A 14,881-nucleotide genomic window follows, 5' to 3' on the forward strand; every position below is an offset into this window, starting at 1 on the left:
CTACAACTAACAATAGCTCTTGACATTTTGATAATCTCTGTCCTCCTCTCAAGCCACATTTCTGGGTTTCTGGAAAGCCTTTATTCTATAAGAACTCACAGTCTGACATTATCTAGGTGCACTGATGTCTCCTGAGAGTATCTTCCAATGGTTACAAGTCCCATCTCAACTTGAACTTCTTACAAGTATCAGATTCACCTGCCATATTCAAACTGAGGCAGGAATTTTCCTTCATGTCTTGAAGGTCAGCCACTGATGCTTACCTTTTTTTTTCTTTAAGAAAAAGCTTGCTGCTGGAAGTAAATATTGAAAACTAAAAATAAATTTTAAAAAATATTAAAAAAGGAAAAAGAAAAAGCTTGCTGAAAAAGTCCCCTTGGATTTCAAAAGTCTTGCCCTGATGTTACATAGGATCCCTAAACACACCCTGGGTGCAAACTGAAACTTTGAAATTCCCAGTACCACATGAGACCAGCAGAGTCAAGCAAGACAGCTTGGTCATCATTTGGAAGAGATTCTCAGAACAAGGGAATGAACAGGGAATTAGCCTGATCCATTCTGTGGATCATTAGAGGATGGGGGTGTGGGGAAGGGCTTGGTTCAGTGGTCAATTTTGTATCACAAAAACTTAGAACCTATCTAATTCAACCACTATCTGAAAGCGAATCTCATTTATTTGACAAATGTTTAAGTTCCTAATACGCATTCAAGGCTCTGTGATAAGAACTAGGGGTATAAAAATAAAAAAAGTAATTTCTGTCTTCAAGGAGTTCATAATTTACAGAAGCATGAGGATACAATATGTACACATATATGAATAGTGCTTTGGGACCATTGCCTCTTATTCTTTCTAACTTTGAGATTCTGTGGTTCTATGAACTCACTAGATCCTAGGGAGCCCTTGCTACTTTGGCTATCTCTAAAGAGTTCATTCAACAAACTCAATTCAATTCAATATGCCTTTCTTAATGCAGTCTAAGATTGCAAAAGCTTTTGTTACTGTCATATCACAGATGATTCATATTGAATTTCTGCTTCATGAAATGCCCATATATTTTCTTTTCAAAAAGAAATGTTGTCTAGTTAATCCACAGTCCTGCAGCAAAGAGCAAGGGGTTCAGCTTAGCTCTAGTAGAAGGATACAAGTTGGGAAGGTTTGGTGGAACAAGATAATATGTTCAGTAAATCCTAGAAACCAAACTCATTAGTGTCTTGTGCAAAGCAAGAGAGAGAGAGAGAAAGAAAGGAAGGAGGGAAGGAAGGAAGGAAGGAAGGAAGGAAGGAAGGAAGGAAGGAAGGAAGGAAGGAAGGAAGGAAGGAAGGAAGGAAGGAAGGAATGGAAGGAAGGAAAAAAGAAAGAAAGAAAGAAAGAAAGAAAGAAAGAAAGAAAGAAAGAAAGAAAGAAAGAAAGAAAGAAAGAGAAAGAAAGAAAGAAAAGAGAGAGAAAACAGAGAGAGAGGAGACAGGCAGAAAGAGAGAGAGAAAGACAGACAGAGAGAGAGGGAGAGAGAGAGAGAGAGAGAGAGAGAGAGAGAGAGAGAGAGGAGACAGACAGAGAGAGGGAGAGAGAGAATGATAGAGAGAGACACAGAGAGAGGAGACAGAGGGAAAGAAGAAAGAAAACAGAGAGAGAGAGAGGGAGGAGACAGAGAGAGAGGGAGAGGGAGGGAGAGAGAGGGAGAGGGAGGGAGAGAGAGGGAGGAGAGAGGAGAGAAGAAAAAGGCCTTGAAATGAAGATGAGAAAATGTTAATATTAAAGAATACAGAGTTAAGCAGGATACATGAATTGACACTCGAATATATTTTAAGCTCACCTACAGTGATTTCATAGTATATTAGAAAGAATACTAGGCTTGAATAAAGCTTCACAAATCACAGTGTGCTCAGGTACTTAATGATACTCAGTTAAAACGAAAGCTAGACCCCATGCTGGATTCTTATAATAGCTTCCTATCGGTCTCAGAAACAACATGAATAGGTGAAAGATTTCATTTCATTAAAAAGGAAATCATTCACCCCACTAAAAGTGATTTCTCCCTTCTCAGATTTTCTTTGTCTGATGCTGTCATTTGCTTCCACATTGCTTTCCTTTCTTTTTATCCTTAGTATTTAGCATAGTGACTGGTGCATAGTAAGCACTTAATAAATGTTTATTTAACTGACTGTATTAAACTTGCGTGTGTATCTATCATCTCTAATGGATTCCTTGAGCCATAGACTGTGTTGTGGTTTTTTTCCATTTTTCTTCTTCATATTCCCAGTGCCTATCATATTCTCATTCACATAAAAGGGACTTGAGAAAAGTAAATTTAATTTAATTTAATTTTTTGAATTAACTTTTTTAGAGATAGCCAGAGGTAGAAAGAACTATCCTAGTACCTAGTGAGTTCACATCTTTTAGTTAGAAGGCAAATCAAAGTCACATCTATCCAATGTGCACCTGAACAGGAATCTTCACTATAATATCGATCAATGAACAAGTATTTATGAAGTGTTTACTATGTACTAGGCACTGTATTAAGACATAGGGACACAAAAAAAAGGGCGACAATCACCCTTGCCTCCCAGATTGCTTGCATTCTAATGGAAAAGACAACATGTGGCATGTATACAATACATATGAAATGTATAGGTATGTACACCAACTAGGTATGTACACAATATATATGGGATAGATAAAAGATAAGCTTGGGAGGGCTGAGGGTGGCACTAGTGAGGGCTGAGGGTGGCACTAGCAACCAGGGAGACCAAGAAAAGTCTCTTTCAGAAGGCAGCATTTGAGTCAAGTCTTGAAGGAAGCCAGGAAAACTAAAGAGGAGAAAGGAGAGCATCCCACCCACAGGAGACTGATACTGCAAAAAAACACAAAGATGGGAGGTGGAATGTCAAGGTGTGAGGTACAACAAGAAGGCTAGTGTCACTGGATCATGGAATGTGTGAAGGGGAATAAAGTCTCAGAAGGCTAGAAATGGATGATGGGGCAGATTGAGAAGAGCTTTAACTGCTAAATGGAGCATTTTGTATTTGATCTTAGAGGTAATAAGTAACCGCTGGATTTTCTTGAGTAAGAGATCGACACTAACCAGTGGTCCCCCTGAAAATCTTAAGTGAAACAGAATACAATACTACATAACACAACCTATTCCATTTTGGGATTATTTCAACTATCAGGAAGCTTTTCTTTACATCAAGCCAAAAGCTATATAGCTACACTTCAGTCTATTACTCTTAATTCTTTTTTTTTTTGAGTCAAGCAGATATATCTAATATCTTTTCAACATAAAGACTCTTCAAATACTTGAAGGAAGTTATCTACAACTCTTATTCTATCTTCACTTCTCCAAGCTAAATGTCTCTACATATTTCCTTCAATCTTTATATGGTATACTTTCCACTATACCCACTATCCTGGTTACCTTCTGGATTTTCCCAGTTTGTCAACATCCTTTCTAAAATGAAGCACTCAGAACTCAACACAATACTCCAAGTGGGGACTGACCAAAGCAGAGTATAGCAGAACTAATACTTCCTGTGTTTTGTTCAGTTTTGGACATGGTAAGTTTGAAATATACACTTGGCATTCAGTTGGAAATATCCAGTAAGAAGTTGATGGTGTGGAATTAAATCTTAGCAGGGAGATCAAGGTTGGAAGTATAAATCTAGGCATCATCATGAGCATAAAGATAATTAAACCCATGAAAATAGTCAGGGTTGGGAGACCTGGGACAGGGATTTGGAGCATATCTGCAGTTAAGGGACATAGTAGGTATGATAAACCAACTAAGGAGACTTATCTCAAAACTGTTGTCCAGCCATGAATCTTCTAATCTATACTAAAGTTGATTCACTTAACTTGAGTTTACTCTTATTTCTATTAAATCATCTTTTTACATTTTCCCATCCTTTTTACTTGTTGATGTCCTTTTGGATTCCTTCACTATTCAACCTGCTAGCTATCCCTCCCAACTTTTCTTTATTTGAAAATTTGATAAGCATGCCATCTGTGATTTTTTCTATGTTATCAACAAACATGTTAAACAGCACGTAAATAAGGACAGATTTTTGGTGTTCTCTTTTAGGCATCTCTCTCCAAGTTGACATCAAACTACTAATTTCTAGTCTTTTGTCCAGCCACTAAATCACCTTTGAATCCATTTAACCTGTACTCTCATAGAATCCAAATATCTTGATCTTATCTACAGTTATATTGCATATCACAGTTTGCCAATGCCTTCTGAATAGTAGGTATACTAAGTTTGCAGCATTCCTATGATATTCCAATCTGGAAATCCTGTAAATAACAAAGGAATTTAAGTTAATCTGTCATGGTCTCTTTTCTATATATTAATTGCTTCCCTTTTAAATTCCTGCCAACTGTTTTTTTTTTTAATAATACATTCTAGAATAATGCCACAAAGTAAGTAAACACACTGGCCTGGGTTTTGAAGGCTTCACCCCCTTTCTAGGTTTAAAAATCAGGATGGCTATGTGCCCTTCTACAGTCCTGAGACTCACCTATTCTGCACAATAGTTCAAAGAACAGCTTCCTCTTTACTTTTTCATCACAGTAGTTTCGGTTTGTATCATCTGGAGCTCGTTCATCTTCCCATAACTCCTGGACTGGCATCCCTCTAGAATTTTAGGGCATGGCAGTAGTGTGTGCTGGTAAATGTTTAATAAGTGGCTCTCACAAAAACCCACGTATATACTTTAAGTTGAATTTCATTATTAGCATTTTATATTACTTTTTTTAAGACAATAAACAGTACAATAAATCAAGCTCTGATTTCTAGCATTTGCCATTTCTGAAGTCTAAATGCTCACACTGAAAATTTAATTATAGTTTATCGTTAGTTGGTAGGAGTTGGCCCCAGCACAGTCCTGGGACATGGAAACCAAATTTTTCTTGTTTGAAATCATATATCCTCAAGTGACCATACTTGGGTTTCCTTTCCTCTATGACAAATTCTAAGAGAGTAGTCACTTCCTTACAAGGCTCCCAGTTTCTTCTTCAGCAAGAAGAATTGGAGTCAACTTTTGGGAGCCAAGATGGTGAAGTACGCAGTAAATTGTTGTAGCTATCCCATATTCACCTCCAAACAACCAAACAACCATAAAATAGTGTCCCAGAACAAATCCTAGAACAGTGGAGCCAGCAGAAAGATGGAATAGAGCAGTCTTTTAGCCCAGGAGACTTGAAGGATCAGCAAGAAAGGTCCATCTTACTTGGGTAAAAGGAGAACACATAACAGGACAAGAAGCGTTCCAGCAAACAAACAGCAAGCCCCACCTCAGCAAACTAGTGTGTCCTACTAGTCTGTACCCAGTACAGAGGATCTGGCAAATGCCAACACCAGGACCCTTGTGTGCCTTAGCATAGCCAGGGGAAAGAACAGACTCCAGCTCCAAGAACCACCACGTGTTCCAGTGCAGCCCTGGGCTGGCAAGTGTCCTGTGGTGGTCAGACCTCCAAAGGCTTCAGTGCAGGCATACTCCAGGGGCCAGACTTCGATGTGTTTCAGTGTAACCCCAGGGACATGCAGAAAAACCCCACTGGTCCTCAGCACATGCCAGACACTGCCACTAGGACCCCAGCTCAGTACCAGGTAAGTTGCCAGAACTTTATGGCCTCCAACAGTACCAGCCAACCCCCACCACATCTCCACAGCACAGCACCAGATGCAAAAGTCTCCCAGGTGCCTCAGGACAATATCACTACAGCACCAGGTAAACAACCAGGGCCTGATGCCACTAGCACAAGAAGCCAGAGACAGTGCCCGTTCCACCTAGAGGCAGAGCTCAAATTTAAAAGAAAGGAAAAAGTCTAAAAAAGCTGGGGGAGGGGATGAGCAGAAAATGACAAAAAAAAGAGTCTGACCATAGAAATTTATTATGGTGACAGGGAAGACCAAGACACAAATTCAGAAGAGGACTACAATGTCAAAACACCTATGGGCAAAACCCCAAATTAAAATGGAAATCATCTCAAGCCCAGAAAGAACTCATGGAAGATCCCAAAAAGGAGCTTGAAAATCATATGAGAGGTAGAAGAAAAATAGGGGAAAGGAATGAGAGTAATGCAAGGGAATTATGAAAAAAAAAAGACTCAACAGCTTGGAAAACTGCCTAAAAAGTAGAATTGCCTACCAAATAGAAAAGGAAATACAAAAATCTACTGAAGAAAACATCTTCTTAAAGAATTCAACTGGCCCAATGGAAAAGAAAATAAAAAAGCTAATTGAGGAAAACAACATCTTAAAAGTTAGAATTAGGCAAATGGAAGCTAATGATTCTATGAGACATCATGAATCAATCAGACAAATTTAAAAGAATGAAAAAGTGGAAGAAAATTTAAAATACTTCATGTAAAGAAAAACTAACCTGGAAAATAGATTCAGGAAAGACAACATCAGAATCATTGGATTACCTGAAAGCCATAATCCAAAGGAGGACCCAGACAGCAAGAAATTATCAAGGAAAACTGCCCTGATGTCCTGGAACCAGAGGGCAAAAAAGGTATTGAAAAATTCCACTGATCACCTCAGGAAAGAGATCCCAAAATAAAACCCCCAATAAATATTATAGCCAAATTTCAGAACTATCATGTCAAGGAAAAAATGCTGCAAGTGGCCAGAAAGAAAGAATTCAAATACTAGGAAGTCACAATCAGCATCACACAGGACTTAGCAGCTGCAACCTTAAAGGACTAGAGGTCATGGAACATGATATTCTAGAGGGCAAAGGAGCTAGGAGTACAACCAAGAATTACTTACTTGGCAAAATTAAGCATAATACATCAGGGGAAAAAGTGGTCATTCAATGAAATAAAAGGATTTCAAAACTTCATAAGGAGAAGGCCAGAATTAAACCAAAAATTTGACTTCCAATATGAAGACTCAAGAGAAGCATAAGCAAGTAAAAAGGGAAAAGGAAACAGAAAAGATTCAATAAACTGTTTATATCCCTACACAGGAAGATGATACTTGTAACTCTTAAAAATTCTTTCACAAACAGTATAGACAGAAGGAATAAAAATAGAAGGTATAGGCATAAGGTACATTTGAGGGAATTACATATAAAAAAAGGGATGAGAGAGCAGAGTAAAATGGGTACAGAAGGAAGGGAGAGGTAAAATAGGGTAAATTATCTCACATGTAGAGTCAAGAAAGATCTGTTACAATGGAGGGGAAGATGGGAGGGTGGGTGACGAGCATCACTTGAATCTTACTTTCTTCACTATTGGCTCAAAGAGGGAATCATATACACAATCAGATGAATATTAAAAAATCTATCTTATCCAACAGGGAAGAAGGAGAGGAGCAGATTAAATGAAGAAGGGGTGTGGACTGACAGAAGGGAGGGAAGATCAGGGGAGTTGGTAGACAGAAGCAAAACATCGGTGATGTGGGAAAGGGTGAAAGAAGAGAGAGGACAAACAGGAAGACGAATAGGATGGAAGGAAATACACAGGTAGTAATCACAGCAGTCAACGTGAATGGGATGAACTCTCCAATAAAAGAAATAGAAGAGTGGATTCAAAATCAGTATGCCACAGTATGTTGCTTACAAGAAACACACTTGAAGCAGAGAAACACGTATAGAGTAAAGAAAAACCTGGAAAGACTTGTATGAAACTGATGCAAAGTGAAATGAGCAGAACCAGGAAAACACTGTACATAGTATCATCAACAGTGATCTAAAACAAGTACAAAGGACACATGAAGGAAAATGCTGTTCATATCTAGATAAAGAACTGATAGACTCTGAATGCAGATCAAAGCATATTTTTTCACTTTATTCTTTCTTGCATTTTTTTTTACATTTGATCTATTTCTTCTTCTACAACCACGATGAATATGGAAATGTGCTTTACACGACAGCATATGTATATACTGTACCAAACTACCTATCATTTTCAAAAGAGAGGATAAAAATGTGGAACCCAAATTCTTGTAGAAATGAATGCTAAAAATTTTCTTGATTTGTAATTGTGGGAAAAAATAAAATACTATTTAAAGCAAACAACAACAGCAACAGCGAGTCTGACATGACTGAAAAATGACTAAACAATAACAAAAGCATATGCCTAGCACTGTGCTGGGTGATACAAGGTATGCAAAAGAAGCCTGAGTTAATTCATTTAAGTACCTATAAAGTGCTGGCACTGAGGTAGATATAAGGATAAATAAAACATAGTTCCTGTTCTCAAAGGTCCTATAGTCACTTTAGATTATATTTCCTTTCCTCTAATTTTTACCATCTGTTTTGGAGAAACAAGCCTTATGAACAGCAATTGGACAAAAAAAAGGGCACGTGATAGGTGCCAAATTGCATAACAAGACAATAAATGCACAGGGATTAATGAGAAGGAGGAAAATCAATATGTCTGATGTTATAAACCTCATGAGGGCAGGACCCCATCTTATTCTTAGACTGAGAAATACTGCTATTAGGTCTGTTTCCCAAAGTGATCAGGCTAAACAGAGAAGAACCTACATATTCTAAAATATTTATAGTACCTTTCTTTGTGGTGGCAAAGAACTGGAAATTGAGGGGATGCCAAACAATTGGGGAATGACTGAACAAGTTGTGGTATGTGGTCATGACGGAATACTACTGTGCTGTAAGAAATTATGAGCAGGTTGATTTTAGAAAAACATGGAAAGACTTGCATTAAATAATAAAGAGTGAAATGAGCAGAACCAAGAGAACACTATATACAGTAACAGAAATATTGTTTGAAGAATAACTGTGAATGACTAAATCTTTTGAGTATTAGAAATTTTAAAATCAACTGCAAAGGATATATGAAGGAAGATGCCATCCACCTCCAGAGAAGGAACTGATAAATAGAAGTATATATAGCATGCTTTGACAAGTGTATATACAAACACACATGCACACATATATACACATACATATATGTGTCTAGTGGTGACCTTCTCTAGTGCAATGTGGGGAAGAAGGGAGAAAAAAAAGTGCTCAGCAAAGAACAAAAGAATTCTCAGAAGGAAGCACAGAAAAGCAAGGTAGTTTTGAAAACAATGTAGTATTTATTACATAATTTTTCCAAAAAAGTAAATAATGTGAAATGGAGATTCATGGTTTTGTATTGAATCCCCTTTTTGTGTTGTGCTGCATAAGTGGACTTTTTTATCTTTCCATATTTAAGCTCAAAATGAATAAAAAAATTAAAAAAAAAGAATTGGAGTAAAAAAACTATCATTCACATTCACATATGCACACAGTGCCCTCTTTTATCCTTGAAACTCTCTTCCCAAAACAGGGTAGCCAGAGATCAGAAAACATTTGATTCAGATAAGTTGGACAATATGAACTCTGATTCATAACCTTTCATTCCTATAGCACTCTTTCTCTCTCTCTCTCTCTCTCTCTCTCTCTCTCTCTCTCTCTCTTTCTCTCACTCTCTCCCTCCCTCCCTCTCTGTCTCTCTGTCTCTCTGTCTCTCTCTCCTCTCTGTCTGTCTGTCTCTTTCTCTGTCTCTTTCTCTCTCTTCTCCTAGAATTAATGTCACTAGCTTACCAGCTTCTCACCCATAACCACAGCTCAATGAATACATACAAATGTCTAGTTATCTCTGCACTTGCCTTGGCACTAAATGACTCTCTCATTTCTTAGAGGATATTCCCATCGCTATTTTTCCACAAACTCTCCTTTCCTGCCCAAGGGTCCCAGTAACCCTAGCAAGGTAGATAACTCCAAGCATCAAATTCAAAGCAGAGGACATGGCACTGGCCAGCTCATGATCCTCTTGACTTGGTCCTTTGTTCCTAGATTCCTCCCAATTCTTGGAGTCACATACTTTTCCACTCTCTGCTGTTGTAGTCTATTGTCCAACTAAACAAGGATGCCTATGACAGTTTATGAGACGTAGAATTCCTGGAAGGGTGATCTTTGAACTCCTTGTTCAATACACACACTTCCATATATCCCTCAACAAGGGATCCTCAATCACCATTACTTACAGAATCACAGACTCTAAAGCTAGTAAGGACCTCTAGGGCTTTTCTAAAATACAGCACTAGGAACTGAACACAATACAGAACTGAATACAGCACAGGAAATTAGAGGGAATTGCATTTTGGAAATTGTGAGGCATTTCTGATGATCCAAAGCTGCTCCCTGCCCATGTTTTTAACACTGATATGTTTTTCCAGTAATTTAATATGTCTGTGAGCCATGGAACCCAACTTTCTAAGAAAAATAAAAATTATAGATGATCCAAAGGGTAATGAAAAGATCCATGGTGAGTGTAAGCAAACTGCATATTAGCAAGGTTGACTTGCATGCAAGAAGTAACATACAGAAGACATTAATAAGGCTATGCAGTGTCCCAAAAGTCTAAATTCAGTTTAAAGCTTTAATAACTTCATAAATATAAGTGCTACAGTTTTGCAAAAAGTATCCTTTGAATGCTTAATAATTTATATTTTGTCAATTAATTTTTTTTTGTATTTTGAATAGCAAATTTTTATTTTTTTACAAGATGGGGCAAACTGTCATTATAGATTGAGTATGTGACAGTTTGTGAATGACATTTTTTCAGACAACTGGATTTGGTTGAGAAAGTCCTCGTGTTTAGCCACCTCGTGTACCTGACATATCTTCATTAACTTTTTTTCTTGTGGAGTCATATCAAACCTAGAAAATATATCTAGATAGATAGATACATACATACACACATGCATACACACATATGTTTATATATCTCAAAAACTCATTATTTGGATAATCTTGGGGCTGGAATCATAAACACAATCCTTTCATTCACTGAGAAGCAGCAGATGAAAGGTTTAAAAAGTTTTAAAAACTGACTAAAATAATATATAGTACAAGACAGTGGTTATATTGAATTTAAACAAGAAACATATCAAGGCTTTAAGTTTTTAAATAATTATACTTTCAAATACTATTTTAGAAAGTTTGTATTACTTATGCTTCTGAAATTATTAAAATTTAAACCCACATTGAGACTTTTAGGATATCCTGCATATGAGCAGAAAAGGTGGGGCAATCATGTAGTCAAAATGAAAAAAAAATAGAGGAACACCTGAGTTTTGCACTGGTAGACAGAAAATGGACAGCTAGGTGACACAAAGCACAGAGTGCTGGGCCTGGAATCAGGAAGATTCATCCTTCTGAGTTCAAATCTGACCTCAGACACTTGCTAGCTGTGTGACCCCAGCAAGTCAGTTAACCCTATTTGCCTCAGGTTCCTCATCTACAAAATGAGCTAGAGAGGGGAATGGAAAATCACTCCAGTATCTCTGCCAAGAAAACACCAAATGACAGCATAAAGAGCCAGACATGACTGAGAGTGACTGAACAACAACATACATAAAGTATGAAATTACTTAGAAGAAAGCCTTCAGTATGATGGTTAGATGATCTGTGAATAATTTATAGAAAGATAGGAACAAGAATGTTATAAGATAAGAAAGTGTAGAAAAGTTGTAATTTGTACCTATGCAAGAAATGCCCACATTGATTCCATTCCATTCCATTTAATTCAAAAAGCTTTTAGTAACCACCTACTCTTTGCCAGGCTTTGTGCTAGATGCTAGAGATAAGGAGAAAAATGATAGTCTCTACTCTTAAGAAGCTTACATCGTATTGATGGGAAACCATGTGCACATGTATAGGCAAATACAAAATGTATTTGGGGCTAGGACACAAATCTAATAAGAAAGGTGGTTTATAATTAATAGGATGAAGCCCCAGAGGGTAAAATGGAAGATAAGAGATTAATGGACCAGTGATATCAAATGAACAAAGATGGCATCAGTGGGTATGAGGGAGTATGGAGTAGTAGCCAAGAATGAGTTTTAGTCTAGGTATCCTACAACTCAGAATCTTAGGCATTCTCAAAAAAAGCCCTAGGGCACTGCCCTTGGCAGTGGTAAAGTTGGTGTTGATTTGAATGTGCATCCTTGAGGAAGAGGGGGAACACAGGGGCTGCTGGTAGCAGAGGACAGCTGTTTGTTTAGTCCCTAGTCTTGGGGTCCTGCGTCCAGGCTGTTCATAGGAGAATGATTGAGATATTCACCATCAACAAAGTCATCTTACAAATTCACTGAAGTATCAATTCAACCAAAGGTCCCATTTAGTCCTTATAGTCTTTGTTCTATATTTTGTCTTTTGTGACCCTCCCATCTCTAAGATTTTATTCTATCAACATTCTAGCTTCTAAAAGGTGGTGTGGCAGAGGGGGTAATGAGCTGGCCTCCGAATCAGATTGACTTGGGTTCAAGTCTTCTGACACATATTGACTTTGAGGCTCTAAGCAAGTCATCTCTCTGCCCAGAGTTGCTTTCTAATACTAGGTACAGGAAAGTTGTCCATCTACAGATAGAGGGAGTTTGGTCACTAGGAGTTCCCTAAACATCCTTCCCTGGTTGCCATTCTTACCTGTGTGTTGTGTCCCTCATTGGATATAAACCCCTCGAGGCCAGGGACTGTTTCATTTTTCTATTTGTATCTCTAATACTTAGTACAGTGCTTGGTATATATTAAGTACTTAATAAATGCTTATTTCATTACATCTATCATTTACTGAAATCATGGCCGTGATTTAAAACAAACAAACATCTAAGATTTGTAGATTTAAGAAGTCGCTCCTGGGAGTCCTGAATACAGTGAATCAGGTGAGCAAGAAAAAGGAGGGGATTTCATTCTGTGGTTAGTAGCATACATTGCAAGAAGAGGTAGGGGTCCCTCATCCAAGCTGCTGCTTCTGCCTGTGATGTCTGAGGGGTAACATTCTATGATAGAAAGTACTGAAGAGTGTTTTGTAGAGTACTGGACTCTGGAGAAACCTGGTTTCAAGTCACAACTTGAATCCTTTCTAGTTATATGATATTGACCAGTTACCTATTTCTCTCAGCCTCACTTTCGTCATCTGTAAAATGTCAGCAACACACCCTTCCCATCACACAGGGTTCTTGTGAGTGAAACATTTTGAAAAATTTTTTTAAAAAAGCATTTGATAAATGCAAGCAACTTCTTTCTTCCTCAGGAAGGTCCTATCTCATGCCCAATATATGGTTTATTTGCTTTTCTTTCTCCTCATCTCCTCTTCCTCCTCCCTTTCCCTGGCTTTCCAAAGCCCAGGGCAACGGAATTCCCAACAGAGGCCCCTGGAGAAGTACAGCAGGCAGGGTTCTCGGTAAACAAACCGCAGGAGGCAGTGGTGTCAGGAAGAACTAAGTGGCCAGGCTGGGGAGAAAGGATGAGTACAGGGAGCTGCAGCCAAGAAGAAGGGGCTCTCAACAGCATGAGCATGACTCAACCCTGCAAGCAGCATGCTGGAAACTTTACAATCTATACTTCACACACACTCACAGAAAACATCTCCTCAGTGCTCCTTCCTCCTTTCCTTGCAAAACTAAACAGGGTGCCAAGATTGTCTTTGGTTTCTGGCCCTGCCTTCCACCAGTCTCTCCTTTCCGGTTTCCTTCTCCTACCCCTTTTCTTTGGACATCTAGTAGCCTGTGCTTAAGAGAGACAGAGTTTCTGCATTGAGTGGAATGGGAGCCCCTCTGTCCTCTCCCCTAATGAAATAGCTTCGGTAATCTTAGGTTTTGTTCTGGGCACCATATTGTAAGAACATAAATGAACTAGTTCAGCTTGAGTAGACTTGAGAGCATGGCATACCATACCAAGCTGAAGGAACTGGGGATATCTGAGATGAAAAGAAGAGTCAGGAAGGACATTATAGCTGCCCTTTGATCACTTCCCAGTTCTTCTAGACCATGTTGATTGCAGTCTGGCTATCTCACGTAACCTCCCTTCCATCAAAATTCAAGCTTTGCCATGGGACTCTGAGAAATGTAATATTGTGAATAGGGAATAGCAAGTAAGCCAGTTTGGCTGGAATGTTGAGTGTGTAAAGGGTCATAACGTATAATAATCCTAGAAAGATAATGTGGAACCCAAGTATGAAGGGCTTTAGGTGACAAAGTATGGAGCTCATATTTTTCAGAGAGCCGATAGAGAGTCCTTCTGGACCTTCTGGAATAAGCAAATGAGTGAAAATGAGTTTATTAAATATCCTTTATGTGCCTGGCACTGTCCTATGCACTGGGTATGCAAATATAGAAATGGGCCAATTCCTATGTTTAAGGAGTTTACATTTTAGTATGGAGAAACAACATACATAAGGGAGTAGAGGCCTGGGAAGGGTTTTATTTGGAGGATTCACAGGGATTATGAGCTGATCCTTGAAGCAATAGATTGCCTCATCCTTTACAGAAGCAATGGTAATATTGATTTGATCATTGTGCCCAGAGCTGGATGTAGAAAGCTCAGGGTTGGTGGTGAAATGGGGTGCAGAAAAGTAATACTTGGGAAGTCACAGGGTAGATGTCAATACAGTTAGAGTTGAGCTAGACAGAGTGGATTAAGTCAGTTTGCATTCAATCAACAATCTCAGCAGCTGTGCTCCAAGGAAGGAAATATGTGCTAAATGCCCACAGGCTATGCAATTGAAAATGTACAATAGGTAGTCTGGACATCAGGAGGGAGACCCATAGGCTCCTGACAAATGAGCTGATCACCTTATTTTCTAGTCATCTATGATTTCAACATGTATTTCATTGGGTATCCCATAGAGCTTATCCAAGAATATGTTTATCTGGATAGACAATACAGTTGGATAATGAGCTGAACTCTGTGTTAAAAGGAGATTGAGAATGGGCCGGATTGCTTTTAGGAAATTACAAAGCATATTTTAAGTTTTTTGTAACAGCAAAATTTTAACTTTTCAATACAAATATTTTGCTGGTGTTTCTATGTACCACCAAGACTTGTAATACTATTACCTCTGAAGAATTAAAGATGAGCATCATAAAGAGGACAATGG

This window comes from Phascolarctos cinereus, unplaced genomic scaffold (assembly GCF_003287225.1).
Source record: "Phascolarctos cinereus isolate Bilbo 61053 unplaced genomic scaffold, phaCin_HiC Scaffold_4;HRSCAF=312, whole genome shotgun sequence".
NCBI lineage: Eukaryota > Metazoa > Chordata > Mammalia > Diprotodontia > Phascolarctidae > Phascolarctos > Phascolarctos cinereus.